This window comes from Puma concolor, chromosome A2 (genome assembly GCF_028749965.1).
Source record: "Puma concolor isolate L17-30 chromosome A2, mPumCon1.1.hap2, whole genome shotgun sequence".
Lineage (NCBI taxonomy): Eukaryota > Metazoa > Chordata > Mammalia > Carnivora > Felidae > Puma > Puma concolor.
The window spans coordinates 130,243,574-130,259,042 of NC_141668.1; the positions used below are offsets into that span (position 1 = coordinate 130,243,574).

The window sequence follows — 15,469 nt, forward strand, 5'->3', positions numbered from 1 at the left end:
CAAAAAGACTAATTTTGGTTTTACCACTTCCGACCTGATGTAGAAATTTCTTTTTGCTGATTTCTTCTGCAAAATGGAAAACCAGAGTACAATAATTGGGGTAATCATAAGATGAGAGAGATAAAAACTATTTGGAACTCAGTATAAATGCCAAACCAAATTTTATAGAAATCCCAAACACATTTGAGATATCAGCAGTTCTCCTAAGGCCTGATGACAGCCTTGATGGCCTTAATTTTTCCCTAATATGTAGTTCTCTGTTATAGTACTCTACACAATGCTGTAGCATATCATTAATGCTTACAAATGTCATAAAAGTACACAGAGCAAAAAACCTCCCAGCTAGAGAAATTTTACAATCTGAAGATAGAGGTAGTTAACTTTCATCTAGGGAACTGACAAAAAACACAGAATGGGTGGGTAGTTTGTAGAGAATGCTCATATTTGTTCTTTTGAAGTGGGGGGACAGTGTTTAAGAATTGGCAATATTTGACTGTAGAAGAATTTTCAAAATAAAGTCCAGAGAAAGTACTCCTGATTAAGGGAAAAAGAAACAGGAATGAGGGAAGGAATCTTTAAGTAGAAAAGAACCCTATTTTAAAACTGGTGAGGAACAAAACAGAGAAATAATTTTCCTGAAAATAATTTTTTTGAAGATAAACCTCAGTTTGAAATTGTTGGAAATAAAAGAAGCAGCAGCAATATGGAAATGTGGGAAGCTCTATTACATTGCCCACCAGATGCACTGGAATACGGATTTTTAATCCATGCATAATCTCAGAGTTAAAAATAATCTGAGCTGCTAAAAGTATATGATGGTTCTTTCTAAAGTTAAAGTATAAATATATCTCATTTGTTGAAATCAATATGTGAACCAACAAATATTTAGTGAGAAAATGTTGCATGCCAGGCACTGAGGATATACAAAGCCAAGGCAGACAGATGCAGTCTCTGTCCTCATAGCATTTATAGTTAACCAGAGATGATAAGTAGTAAGTAATAATGAAACTAGTACTATAGATAATTGACTAACTTATGGTAAGTTAGCAAAATAACTGTTCAGGTAGCCTCCGGAGCATTTAAGAAGGAGGACTATCCAATCTCAGGGGATGGGAAAGGGTATCGGGGAGCCACAGAAAAAGGCTGACATAGTGTCATTTATTCAAATTTGAGCTGAATGATTGGGGACTGGCTAGGTTACCATCGGGGAAATGTTTTCTATAAATAGTGATTAGCTTCTACAGGATTGCCAAGGCAGAAGAGAGCAAGTTGAATGTATAAACTGAGAGAAGTTCAGAGTAGCTACAGTGGAAAGAAATTGGGGGAAAAGTAGATGATGAGCCTGGAGGAGTAGGGAGGAACCGGATCATACAGGGCCTTGTTAAGGATTAAGAACAATTATTCTATGAGCAGCAACAGTTATGGGAAGTAAGACGAGAGAAAATTTAATGACTCTTCTTGTGATAGTCATTCTGTAATGAGGTGAATTAGAATTGAAATGTGCTGGAAAACAGACCATTTGTACACATTGGCCAAGACATCAGACACCTCCAGAACTATAGAACTCTGAGAACTCTTTGTGCCCTGTGATTGAAGAATCACACTGTATCCTGCCAAAGGGAACATAAACATATACAAACACACACACAAAAACAAAACCCTGGAGATCATCTCTGGAAAACAGACAAAATAATTCCAAACCACATCTAAGGCACAAGTGCTTATGAAGAGATGTCATGTGGGTGGGGCCAACCCACCCAGAGGCTTATTGGGCAATTGCAGTGAATAGCTTGGACTGGAGGGATAATCTGAAAGTTGGCATCTCCTAAAAGTGCCACAAATGGGAGTGGTAGACTACCATCCCTGGAAATTCTGGCTTGTGTGTCAGTGGCATAGGAATCCGCTCAGCGTATCGTATGAAGGTTCCACCCATTTACTCAAAACAAAAACCTGGGAGTCATCCTCCTTCCCAACTCCTCCTCTTCCTTTATTCCACACATTGAATCTATTAGCAAAGTATTTGTTATTCTTACTTCCAAAATATATCTTGATTCTGTCTCTACTGCTACAACCCTGGCCAGAGTATCTGGCCTTGTCTACTTGTCTACTGATATAACATCTTAGAGCCCTTTGCAGTCCATTTTCCATAGAGTAGAGAATGACCTTATAACCTTAAATATGGTCACTTTCTTGCTCAATATTCTTCAGTAGATACCCACTTAACTTAGAAGAAAATCATTCCCTTTCTGGACTACAAAGCTTTGCATAATGTGGCCATCTACCTACCTTTCCAACCTTCGTCCATGCCTCCCACTGTTCTCTAAAGCTAGCCTTGATTCAGTTCCTTAAATGTGCTGAACTCTTTTCTGACTCAGAGCCCTAGAACACTGTGTGGTCCAAGGGTCTTCTGTATCATTTGGGAGGTTATATGAAATTCATATTCTCAGATTTTATGGCTGATACACAACATCAGAATTTCTGGGGATAGGACCCAGAAGTTTGTGTTCTAACAAGCTCTCCATGTGCTTTCTTTTTTTTCTTTTTTTAAAGTGCTAAAGTCTGAGAGTCACTACTCTAAAGAATTCTGTTCCCTTGGGCCTGAAATCCTCTATGCTTTCAGCAGAGAGTTTACCAGAAACCAAAATAGCAAAGGTTTAAAATGTAGAAATGTATTTCTTTTTCATGCAAAAATCTTCGTGGATAAAATGGGGCTGGAACAGGATTCTACTGTTCCAGAACTCCTACTCCTACTGTCTTTCTTGTGACGTCACCTTTCTGGGCCTCTGTTCTCAAGTTCACATCATGATTCAGGAGCTCTCCTCTGGTTCCAGCTGTCATCGCTTCATTCCACGCACCTGGAAGGAGAGAAAGGAAAAGGTCATGACCTTCCCCTTAAGGACACTTGCCAGAAGTCAGGCATACCACTTCCATTTGCTCCCCTTTGACCAGAATGTTTCTCACATGGTCACACCCAACTTCAAGGAAGACTCTCAGGTAGGTTTGCTCTGAGTGGTCTGTCTACCTAAACTCGGATTATATTGCTAAGGAAGAATGAAGGAATACATACTGGGAGTAATCTTCAGACCCTGCCACATCTCCCACTCTACCTCTTCTTTAATTTCATCCTTTCAAATAACCTAGCTACTAGGTTGGAGTAAACCCCATTCTATTGTTTTCTCTCACTGCACACAAATTATTTCCTTTACAGCTCACAATAAAATTTGTACTTTTATATCTGTAAATGCATTGAATGGCTCCCCTCCTAGACTGTAGAAACCACATGTATTCAACACGTGTCCTTAAGCACCTCATACAAAACCTAGTGCTTATCAGGCCCTCTGTCAATATTAGTTGAATGAATGAATGAATGAATGAATGAATGAATGAAGATACAACTAAAGAAAATAATCCTTCTGTGGAAGCTTGAAAAGTTTGTGTGGCAGAATACAAGAGCCACTGGAGAGGAGCCACTTGTGACTGTCCCTACCATATGGCCTGGCACTCACTCCAGTTAGGGGACCTCTACTCCCAGCACTATAAAGAATAAATCCCAGGGCGCCTGGGTGGTTCAGTCAGTTAAGCGTCTGACTTCGGCTCAGGTCATGATCTCGCGGTTCGTGAGTTCGAGCCCCGCATCGTGCTCTGTGCTGATAGCTCAGAGCCTGGAGCCAGCTTCAGATTCGGTGTCTCCCTCTCTCTCTGCCCTTCCCTGCTCACACTCTGTCTGCCTGTCTGTCTCTCTCTCACAAGTAAAGAAACATTTAAAAAATGTTTTAAAGAATAAATCCCATCTCTGCTATGAACCTATATACTCTCAACCAGTTTTATAGAAGCAAGGAAAGAAAAAAAAAATCATGGCAAAGAAAAAGCTCAAAGAAAGGTAGTAACAATAAATCCCAATTTATTAGTAATCACATTTAAAAAGATGAATACAATTTGCCAGTTTCCCTGCACAGGTTCTCAGATGTAGGTAAAAATAAAACAAATTTCATAGCTTACAAATGATGGTGTAAAACATAATGGCGTAGAAAATTTGAAACTAAAGGAATATATAAATAGAAAGCCAACATTAATCAAAACCAGCTCTTGTAGAAAATATGAATATCACATGATATAGACAAGGATGAAAGAATCAGTAAGAGACAAGGATGTTATGTAATGGTAAAAGGAAGATGGAACTATTCTGAGCCTATACATGGCTAACAGAATTCCAGAATATAAGTCAAAGGTTAATAGAACTAAAAAAAAAAAAAAAAAAAAAAAAAGATCCGTCTACAATCACTAAGGGAGATGTAACACATCTGGCTCAGAAAGCACTCTCTGGGGGCGCCTGGGTGGCGCAGTCGGTTAAGCGTCCGACTTCAGCCAGGTCACGATCTCGCACTCCGTGAGTTCGAGCCCCGCGTCGGGCTCTGGGCTGATGGCTCAGAGCCTGGAGCCTGTTTCCGATTCTGTGTCTCCCTCTCTCTCTGCCCCTCCCCCGTTCATGCTCTGTCTCTCTCTGTCCCAAAAATAAATAAACGTTGAAAAAAAAAAAAAAAAGCACTCTCTGAAGAGCTGAAAATTAATAAGGAAACACCAACTCTACAGGTAACACAATAGCACTAAATTCATTTCTTTCAATAATCACTGAATGTAAATGGACTAAATGTTCCAATCAAAAGAGAGAGATTATCAGAATGGTTAAAAAAAAAGATTCATTTATATGTTGCCTATAAGAGACTCATTTGAGACCTAAAGTCACCTGCAGATTAAATGTGAGGGGCTGCAGAACGATCTGTTATACTAATGGAGGTCAAAAGAAAGCTGGAGTAGCCATACTTATATCAGACAAACTAGATTTTAAAACAAAGGCTGTAATAAGACATCAAGAAGAGCATCATATCATAATTAAAGGCTCTATCACTCAAGAAGATCTAACAATTGTAAATACTTATGCCCCAACTAAGGATATAATGCTATGAACATAATTAACAAGTTTGATGTAATTCCTATTTAGAACTCCAACCTACAATATTACTTTTGTTTCTCTTCAAATGTATGTGCAACATAGATTTTCAAACATTCAACTTATAGGAGGCAACAAATATTACAGAATCTAAGTCCTACAGATAACAAAGGAGCAAATATAAAATATCTATGTCATACGGACTGTGTTCTCTGATAAGAGTATAATAAAATTGGAACTCAAGAAAATAGGATAGCCATGGCCGCAAATACATTCAGAAATTGTAAAACATTCTTCTGTTAGCATTTAGCAAAAAAGAAAGCAAAAGAATTTTTTTAAAAATAACTGACCCAAGGGGTGCCCAGGTGGCTCAGTCGGTTGAGCTTCCAACTTCGGCTCATGTCATGATCTCATGGCTCATGGGTTCGAGCCCCGCATCCGGCTCTGTGCTGACAGCTCGGAGCCTGGAGCCTGCTTTGGATTCTGTGTCTCCCTCTCTCTCTTCTCTCCCACTCACACTCTGTCTCTCTTTCTCGCTCAAAAATAAACAAAAAAAGAAAAACAGAAAGAACTGACCCAAAACCCCAGATGTGTAACAGAGTAAAAGCTCTCCTTGAAGGAAAATGTATTACCTTAAAAACATATATGAAGGAAGAGAAAAATTAAAAACCAAAGAGCTACATGTTCACCTCAAAAACCTGAAAAAGAATAACAGAGAAAATCAAGCAGGTGGAAGCAAACAATAAACATAAGAGCAAAACTTAAGCAAAGTTTTTTAATAAACAAATACTAATGAGGATCAACCCAGTCTAACTCCAGCCCCTTAAGAAGCTAATAAAACAGACAAACTTAGGGCCAAATTTGTAAGAGAAGAATTTCATGATAAATGTGATTAATGAATGATTGGCCAACAGGTGAGCTGACTTTCATGATAGTAAGGAATGAAATGGGATTACATAGGTGAAGAATTGGTCCAATGCTTGCAATTCAGTCAGAACCCAGTAAGTATCATTTCCTCTTCTTACAATAAACTAATAAATGAATTAAAATGAAGTGTTAATGGATAATGACAGTTCACTGCAGTGCTTTTGAAATGCAAAGGGTTTATTAAAGGAAAATCTTAGAATCCCAATATATAAAATGATAATAGTATAAGGACTCTGAATAAATGTAGTGGTAGAGGAAACCCCTTTCTCATTGTCCCACTAGCCATTTATTTTTTTTTTCAACGTTTATTTATTTTTGGGACAGAGAGAGACAGAGCATGAACGGGGGAGGGGCAGAGAGAGAGGGAGACACAGAATCGGAAACAGGCTCCAGGCTCTGAGCCATCAGCCCAGAGCCCGACGCGGGGCTCGAACTCACGGAGCGCGAGATCGTGACCTGGCTGAAGTCGGACGCTTAACCGACTGCGCCACCCAGGCGCCCCTACCCACTAGCCATTTAAACACTTACTGAGAATCCCTGGAACGCTGAGACCCCAGTTGCAAAACCGATAATTGATGGCCTAAACTATCTTTAGAGGGCCCACCGTGCTCAAATCATCCTGTTCTGCAGGGCCTTCGTGTGTGAGTACAAGGAGTGATTCATATGAAGATATAAAGGAGACCATTTGCAGGACCTGTCCTTAGACCGCATGAGCCTTCTGGTTTCACTAAAAGTAGGGAGGCATCTTCTCTCTCATCCTTCTCAAAGCAGAACACAAGCCTGGGCCACATCTACCATCATTAGTGTCTGTTAGAGATTTTGGTTTCAAGTAAGAGAAAACTCTCACCAACAGCGATTGAAATCACTGACTGGAAGAATATTTGGTAATTCACCATGTACATGGAAGAGATGGACAATAGTGCACAGGGAAAGACAGGAATCAGGACAGTTCCAGCTTTTGGAGAGTAGAAATCAAAGAGAATTTATTCACACAATTCCCGCAATGAGATGAATCAACTCCAACACCCATCCTTTGTGTGTTGCTATTTGAAATGTATTTTCCAGGAGAGAGACTTCAGTGGGCCCAGCATCATGACAAACTGACCTTTCTACCATGTGACCATTGCTATGATCTTTGATACTCAACTCTCTGCAGCTTTCTAGAATCTAGTCCATGTTCCAAGTCTAGTTCACAGCTTCCTGCTAAGTCTGTAAGCCTCTGATATTCCTTAGATGAATTCTCCCATTGTTAGGATAACTATAGTTAGGGCTTGTTGCTTACAAACAAAATCCTGACTAATAGAAAGGGGCTTTGTTCAAAATCTTGTGAATAGTTAATGTCCATATCTTTGAGAGATTGGGGACATCATGACATTGGCACAAGAGGCTAGAATCATATCAGTATCTTATGGTTTAAAGCTAAAAATAGTAGAGGTTATGGACTTAACCTGACTAAAAACCTCTAAGTGTAAGAAACCTTTCGCAAAACCCAAGAGCAAAGCTGTAATTTCTGTTATTGGCTTCTTTTATATGTGTGTACCCGACTCCATCTTCTGAGTGAATTGTTTTCATTGATTACAATTGTCTTCTTCTTTCCTCTAATTATAAAATCTTAAAATCAAAGCAGAGGGGCCTGCAATAAACCCTTTTCCCTGCCAAAGTGAGTTTTTCAAAACAACAGACAAAACAGAACTCAATTTGATCATCCCAGGAGAATGGAACTTGGAAATCCTTTGCCAAAAATATTTTCAGAGCAAGCCTTCAATCAGAAGGTGCCTTTTATCTTTGGAGACATCAGTAAGCTGACCTTAAGAAAATGTAGCTATGCTCTCTCTAGCCTTAAATGTGTGGGAACCAGACGTATGTCTCCATATGCCGGAATTTTTATTACAGAACTAACCCAAACCCCTCAAAGAGAATCGTAAATTCACAGTAACATGTCCATTGAGACTTTTGCCCAGTGAACGTGTGGGAAAATACAAATATTGTTGAGGCCAGTGTTTGCCAAACAACATTCAAGAGACCATTAGTGACCCAGTCAAGGGCCTCAGTGGCTTTTTCCTCAGTCTGTCCTTGAATTTCAACAGTTACTGAACCAACTCTACATGTAGAAAGTTAGCCCCAAGAGAGTCACTTCCTGAGAAAGAACAGAGCCCCACAAATCTAGAAGGTATCTATCTTAAGAGAAATAATTAAAACCATGACCGTGGGGAATAGAAAAAAAAAAGACTGCACTATCTTTGGAAATCATATGGATTCATCCATAAGGCACTTTACCCTAAAATACATGCCAGGAAGTGGCCGTCTGATAAATAGCCCTGAGGTTCTGGCCAATAAACATATGAAAAATTACTCAACATCATAAGTCTTCAGGGAAATGCAAATTAAAATCACAGTGGTATAGCACTACACCCACCAGAATGGCTAAAGTTAAAAAAGATTAACCATACACATTGCAGAGCATGGAGGAACTGGAACTTTCAAATGGAAAGTGCACATGGAAAGTTACATTGCCTTAACAATTTCAGAAAACTGTTTGGTATTATCCACTAAAGCTCAACATACAACACACTCTGTGGTCTGCAGTTTTACTTTTAGGTATATTTTCAACAAATTCATTTACCCAAGAAGAAAAATGAATGAGAATGTCTTTAGCAACATGATTTGTAATGGCCATAACATAATCTGAAAATCATCAAATGCCCATCAACTCTAAAGGATAAATGAATCTATGCAATTGATACTATACAGCAATGTAAATGAACAAGCTACAAAGACATACATGAAATTTAGGATCCTCGTATTGAGTTAGGGAGGACACATGAAATAATATGATATTTTCTTCATTTATTCAAAGTCGAAAACCAGGTATGATGACCATGGTGTTAGAAGTCAGTATGGCAATTACCTCTAGAGAGGAAAGAAGGGTATTGATTAGAAAGGGCCAGATGGAAATCTTCTGGGCTCTCCAGTGTTCTAAATCCTTGATCAGTCATAGTTAAATGAATGCCCTGTGATTACTTACTAAGCTGTACCTTTAGGGGTTGGCCACTTTCCTGTACACAGACACTCCAAAATAAAAAGTTCTTTAAAAATTAGTACTGGAATCCACTGGTGTAAATATATTTCCAGGCTTCAACTAGAAGAGAGTCACAGTGGTTGAACTTTACAGTCAGCCCTGGATTTACTGCTTGCTAGCCTCAGTTTTCTCAAATGTAAAAATAGGCCTAAGAATTCCTACCTCAGAGCAGTGCCTTGGGCTTTCAAATGTGCTGTTTCCTCTGCCTGTTATCCATTTTCTGGCTCCTTCCTCTGATACCTTTACCCCAGATAATTCCTACTTGTCTTTAAGATGCAAGTGTTGTTGTCCATTGCTTTAGTAGGGCAGTAATCTCTGTACATTGATGATACCATCGATGATGTCTGTCCTTCCCATGTCACAGTGGATATTGTCAGAGTACCTGGTTCCACACAACAGGAGGTGATTCACACTGACCAAAAAGAAAAGGAATTGTTACAAGACTAATAAGAAGCTCAGGCATCACTGGAAGGCCGGTGAATTTGGCATAAAGGAAGTGGAAAGAAACAAATAAATAAATAAAACTAGCTAAAATTATGTTCCTGAGAGATTTTGATGCAGACAATGTTAACACCATCACAACCACCACCAGAGAAATAAAGTGCCCTGTCTCTTCCTTGAGGCAGAACCTATTCAAATTCTAGCAAGGTGTTGTCTGCTTGGCAAAACTTGGGTGACATGCCTGTAATGTAGCTGCAAGTGGTGCTGGGAAAAAATACCCAGCATTTTTAGCTTTTATAGTTAGAGGTCTTTGCTCCATCCACACTGATAAGGCATTTCTTCATGTAGAAAGAAAATCAAATGCTGAGCGGCCAAAATGAATTGCACAAGTTAAACACACTGTGTTTCTTTGTTTAATTTTCTTCCTTACCCAAAAGCCACCAATATCTCTAAGGCCAGGAACCATATCCAACTTGTGTATCATTTCGTCTTTGCACTCAGCACAATGCCTAACACAGAGTAGGTCCTGAGTAAACTTTGTTGAACAAATGAGTAACTAATTTAATAGTTATAAAACATTTAACATAGTACCTAGTACACAGTATATGCAATATACATAAGAGAAAGCAGTGTATCTTTTGAAGATAAGGACCACTTCTCATTCTGTTTTGTGTCCCTATAAATATATCAATTAGTATGTGTTCAATATTTGTTGAATGGATAACTAAATCAATGAATTCATGAATATGTGTCAATGTCACTCATCTCTCAGAGTACATCCAAGATGTTGCTTAAAACAAAGACTAATTAGGTGCTCAAAGGTTGAGCAATGACACACCTAGGCAGCCATGTCCTAGATGGGAGAGATAAGATGATGGTCTACTTATCATCAGTCACCACAAGTCCATTGAAATTCATATGCATGCATACAATCTAACAGTATAAGTGCTTCTTTTCCCTTCTTCATCTATTTCCCCAGGCTCATATTGCTTCCCTTACTTCCAACTGCTTAAACATGTAGGGACAGGGTGACTCTTACTATAAAATCGTCAGATAAAGTCTTGATCCCTCTGCTAAGAATCCAACTGATAGAATATCAAAATCCCATGTCCCATATTGCCTCTTGGGATTTTATGGCTAATCAAAATGGCAGCATGAGTTCTGGTTTCTGGCAAAGAGTATTGGTTAGTCTATCCCATTTGGTCAAAACTGGAACTTTAATATTTTTTCAGTTGGGAGTACCCTCAATGCTATCACCAAATCCCAAAGTTTGTCCTAACAGCATATCTTCAGGTACAGCCTTCATCACTGATCTAGAAACAGATTTGATGCTGAGAAAAATTCTGTAAGACCTGGGAGGGTCCATGATTATGTGTAGTCCCATAAGAATGCAGCCTGATACAATCATTTGTCTGGAGCTAGAACATGAATCAAAGAAAAGCCAACTGAAACTATTATCAGATTGTTTCAACTGGCAATTCGGCTAAATGAGGAGGGGAGGAGGACCTGAAAACTGCAGGTTGCTATATATATTTGCAAAAGGAGAAAGGAGAAAGGAGAAAGGAGAGAGGAGAGGAGAAGGGAGGGGAGGGGAGGGGAGGAGAGGAGAGGAGAGGAGAAAGAGGGGAAGGAAGGAAGGAAGGAAGGAAGGAAGGAAGGAAGGAAGGAAGGAAATTTGAAGGATGGTAATTTTTTCTCCAAATTTAAAATAGTTTTGAAGTTGTTTTTAATGTATAAGGCTAAGTCATAAATTCAAAGAATAGGTAACTATGATTACTGCATCTGGAATATTTGTTCACATCTTGAAATACCAGCCAACTTTGCATGATTACCAGTAGATGGCAGCATTACCTCCACCATTTTGATCTTTAACTGCCAACTCCGAGGTTATCAGCGTTTGAAAGTTAACAATCACAGATTGCAGACCAGCTGCCCAATTTGTTGGCTGTTGTAAACTTTCTTTTATGATGCACTCCTCCTTTAAAAGAGATATATTTAGCCAATATATCCTTTAAATGTGTGCATGGAACTAAAGATGCATGAGCAGTGTGCTAGCTTGCTTTTATTTTCCTTTTTTCTTTCCTTCCATTGATTTTCCTTCCAGAGATTTCCAGGCAAGTCTTTGCATGTCTAATTGTATGGAGACAATTAACTGTTCTATAAAATGTTGCTTCCTCCTATCTTGTATATGCACCCACTTACATACAACTTTACTCACCAACTACCAAAGCCCTGCCAATGGAAGCAGAAAAAATGGGCGGGGGGGCGGTATTTTAAATAGATTGTGGTTCCGATCCTGGCTGGATCACTTAACTTCACTGAACCACATTTTGCTGTTGTTCTGTTTTGTTTTGCTTTTGTGTATGAAGATGAAATTACTAGAGCTAGTAATACCTGCCTAACAGAACTATTGTCATAAGTATCTACAATAACTGAATTCAGTAAATGTTTACTGAGCCCTTACAACAAGGAATTAGTAATACATTAGTTTTATCCTCAAGAAGATCACAGTCTACAGTGTGCTGTCCAATATAGTATCCACTAACCATGTGCAACTATTTACATTTAAATTAAGTAAAATTAAGTAAAATTAAAAATTCAGTTCCTCGAGGGCACCAGCCACATTTCAAGTGCTTGACAGCCATATGTGACTAGTAGTTACCATACCGTATAACGCAGGTGTAGAACATGTCCATCACTGCAGAAAGTTCTATTGGACCACAGTGGTCTGGAAGGCTAACCAGACTCATAGAAGTTAATAATCATTTTAAAAAGCACTATCCGTATCAATATGCAAAACAGGAAGGTGAAACATGGAAGTGATGAGGTCTTCCCAGTGGTGTCAAAGAAGATGGAATGATAGAGAGACAGAGACAGAGATAGAGATAGAGGTAGAGATAGAGATTCTTTTAATGCAAGCCTTTACACAAGAGATAATACTCCAAGAGTAGTCTGAGAGGTATCAAGGTGCTTTCAGGAAGACTCAAAGGGAGGAGGAAAAGTCCTTGAAGAGGCATATCATGTACAAAAGCACCAAGGAAGACAAAAAAGCCACAAGTGTGCCCAGGGAATTCAAGGTACACTGTATTGTAGAAGGATAAAGATTGAGGGCCAAGGAGGGTGAAATAGAAGGAGACGGGGCTAAGGAGGGAAAATCCACCACTAAGTGAGTGTTTTTAGTGAACACTTCGCATGGCTTAGGTTTCCTTCCCCCAGTGTAAGAGGATGAACAGCGACCCTTGTTTTTACATCTGAGCTCAGGGAGAGACAGCCAAGAAAGAAGGAGAGGTTCCTGACTGATTCTTTCCACCGCTGCATCTGAGTGGAAAATGAAACTAACTCCTCTTCCAGTCCTGTACAGCCCCTCCCAGAACAAGGCTGCTTCCCTCACACATTCCTCAGCCTGTGAGAACATCCTACCAACCATGTCACCAGTAACACCGCTGCCCGCATCAGCCGTTGTGGAGGTGCATTGAGCCCGAATGACTGCGGAATGCCTTCCACCAAGGTTAAAACATATTCAGGCCTCTCATGAGTCCTGAGCTTTGAACCGATGTCCAACTTTTTGTGGTTACAGTTCATAGTCGGCTGGCCAAATGTGACTTCCTGGTTTTAGGATAAAAGACTTGGGGTGGAAGAGGGGAGAAGACTAAAAAATTCTACTTGACATCAAACGGCTCTTGCAGCATAGAACTTGAATGAGCAACGCACAGCTGAGTCCTAATCGTGCTGATTACATTTCTGAATTTATACACACTGAAAATTTCAGAAGAAGGAGGTTTGGTGGCAATGTGTTTGGGGTTCCTCTAGCCTCTAGACACTTGGGAAAGACTTGCAAGTGTATGCTGATTTGCAGCACACAGCTGGGAGTAACGGGCTGTGATGTGGGGGGAGGAGGAGACAGAAAAGGAAAAAGAAAAAGCCCTGTTGTAATAGATGTTCCAAAAAACACAGAGATGAGGTGGGGCTGGTGGGGGAGGGTTGGCTGAACCCTTCATACGGTTTTAGTTAAGTTTGAATAGAGATAATCAACTCTGCTGTTTATTTCCATACCAAATTCTCGGTGGCCAGAACTCTGTCACATTCCTAACGCAGATAATTTTAGCAGCAATCTTTCTGGAATAGAAAATGTGCCAAAGACACTTCCTGCTAAGGAGTTTCCAGGAGAATCCAGAAGAGCCTATCCTGCACTCCTAGAAGCAAGACAACAGCTTTTCTTCTCCTTCCTGGGTGGCCAATTATTCCTGTGACAACACCTCATACTTTTCACGTGATGGCGTTTGACAAAGAAGAACCCAAGCCAGGATAAGCGCTCACCCAGTTGACACTCAATCTCTGTCTCTTTATCATCCCAGGTTGAACGTTGGGGGAGGGGAGCTGGCGTGAGAGATCAACTCTAAAACCATGTTTTCATGGTGATGAAGCAATCCGCGTGGTTTTTAAAAGCAGAGGGTGTTGGGATTAGCCAATATGCTGGAGAGGACCAGTTTGGCAACTTTGACGCCTTACTTCTCTCTGCCTCAATTTCCTCATCCATAACATCTAAAATCTCATACTGTTGACCTCACAGTGTCCATTTTGAAATTATGTGAGCTATGGTTTCTGTCATTATGGAGTCATACACAGACTGATTAGCATATTTCAGAGCCTAAAGGGATGTTTGCTGTCCTCAGGGAATTGATTTTCAGTTTTCTTAAGAACAAATGGCATATCCAGCCCCCATTTTTTTTTTAATTGTGCAAAGAACACTTAACATGAGATCTACCTTTGTCACGGATTTTAAAGTGTACAGTATTGTCAGTAAACACAATGCAGGTCTCTAGAATTTAATCATCTTGCATAAGTGAAAGTTTAAAACAGTTGAAGAGCAGCTCTCCATTTCCCCTCCCCCGGCCCTTGGAAAGAACAATTCCACTCTCTGCATTTCACTACTTTGTATTCCTTGGATAAATAGTATCATGCAATATTGGTCCTGTGATGTACTTACTTTACTTAGCACAATGTCCTCAAAGTTCAGCCATGCTGTTGCATATGAAAGGATATCCTTTTTTAAGGGTGTATAATATTTCTGTGTGTGTGTGTGTGTGTGTGTGTGTGTGTGTGTGTTTATAATATACATATTTAAAATAATAGCCTTCCTAGCAGGAATGAGGTGATGTCTCACTGTGGCTTTGCTTTGCATTTTCCTAATGCTTGGTAATGTTGAACACCTTTCCTTTTGCTTCTTGGCCATTTGTAGGTCTTCTTTGGAGAAGTGTCTCTTCACTTCTTTTGCTCATTTTTTAATCACTGTATTTGTTTTCTCCATAATGAGTTGAGATCTTTATATATTTTGGATATTAACTCCTTGTCGGATCTATGGTTTGCTAATATTTTCTCCCTTCTACAGGTTGCTTTTTCACTCTAATTGTTTCCATCAACACCTTTTGTTTGATCTACTCTCACTTGTCTATTTTTGCTTTTGTGGCCTGTGTTTTTGGTGTCATGGCCAAAACACCATTGCCAAGATCAGTTTCATGAAGCTTTTCCCATATGTTTTCTTCTAGTCGTTTTACAGTTTCAAGTCCTATGTTTAAATCTGTAAGCCTTTTTGAGTTGGCTTTTGTCTGTTGTGTAAGATAAGGATCGAATTTTTCTTATTTTGCAAATGGATATCCAGTTTTTCCACTGCCATTGGAGGAAGATATCTAGGTCCAAATGTAAGCTTAGTACATGGAAACTTTAAGGGAGGGAAAGTCTCTCCTCATTGACAACAACTTCAAGGCTGAAAACTTCGGCCTATAACTTCCCCTTATTAGCCTAGAATCATTCATCAAAAAATTTTTTAAACTTATTTTCAAATTGTTACCACCTCAGGGGATTATTTCATACCTGTGTTATGTGGCAGGGAATATGGCACTTTCTTTCATTGAAATTAGAGTGGTGTTCTTCGGTTATGATGGGGCTCCCCTCAACAGAGGATAGACTTAAGGCCTTGGGAAAAGGGTTACATGTTCACCCTGGCCTTGGCTTTGCTGTCTTCACAGCCCACACTTTGAATTTGGAAATGATACAACTGTTACGTTATTTTTATT

The 15,469-nt window shown here is 39.5% G+C and overlaps 2 long non-coding RNA genes across 2 annotated transcripts in view; one reads left to right on the plus strand and one right to left on the minus strand.

Annotated features, from left to right (window-relative positions):
• The window catches only part of LOC147583505 (uncharacterized), a 292,328-nt gene that overhangs the window by 215,220 nt on the left and 61,639 nt on the right, over positions 1-15,469 (plus strand). The window lies entirely within an intron of this gene.
• Positions 5,305-15,469, minus strand: part of LOC147583506 (uncharacterized) — a 79,803-nt gene continuing 69,638 nt past the window's right edge. Inside the window, exons 3-4 of the long non-coding RNA XR_015243152.1 lie at positions 9,117-9,366; positions 5,305-5,646 (exon numbers count right to left, since the gene is read on the minus strand). This is a non-coding gene — a long non-coding RNA (uncharacterized LOC147583506). The remainder of the gene's footprint in view (positions 5,647-9,116; positions 9,367-15,469) is intronic.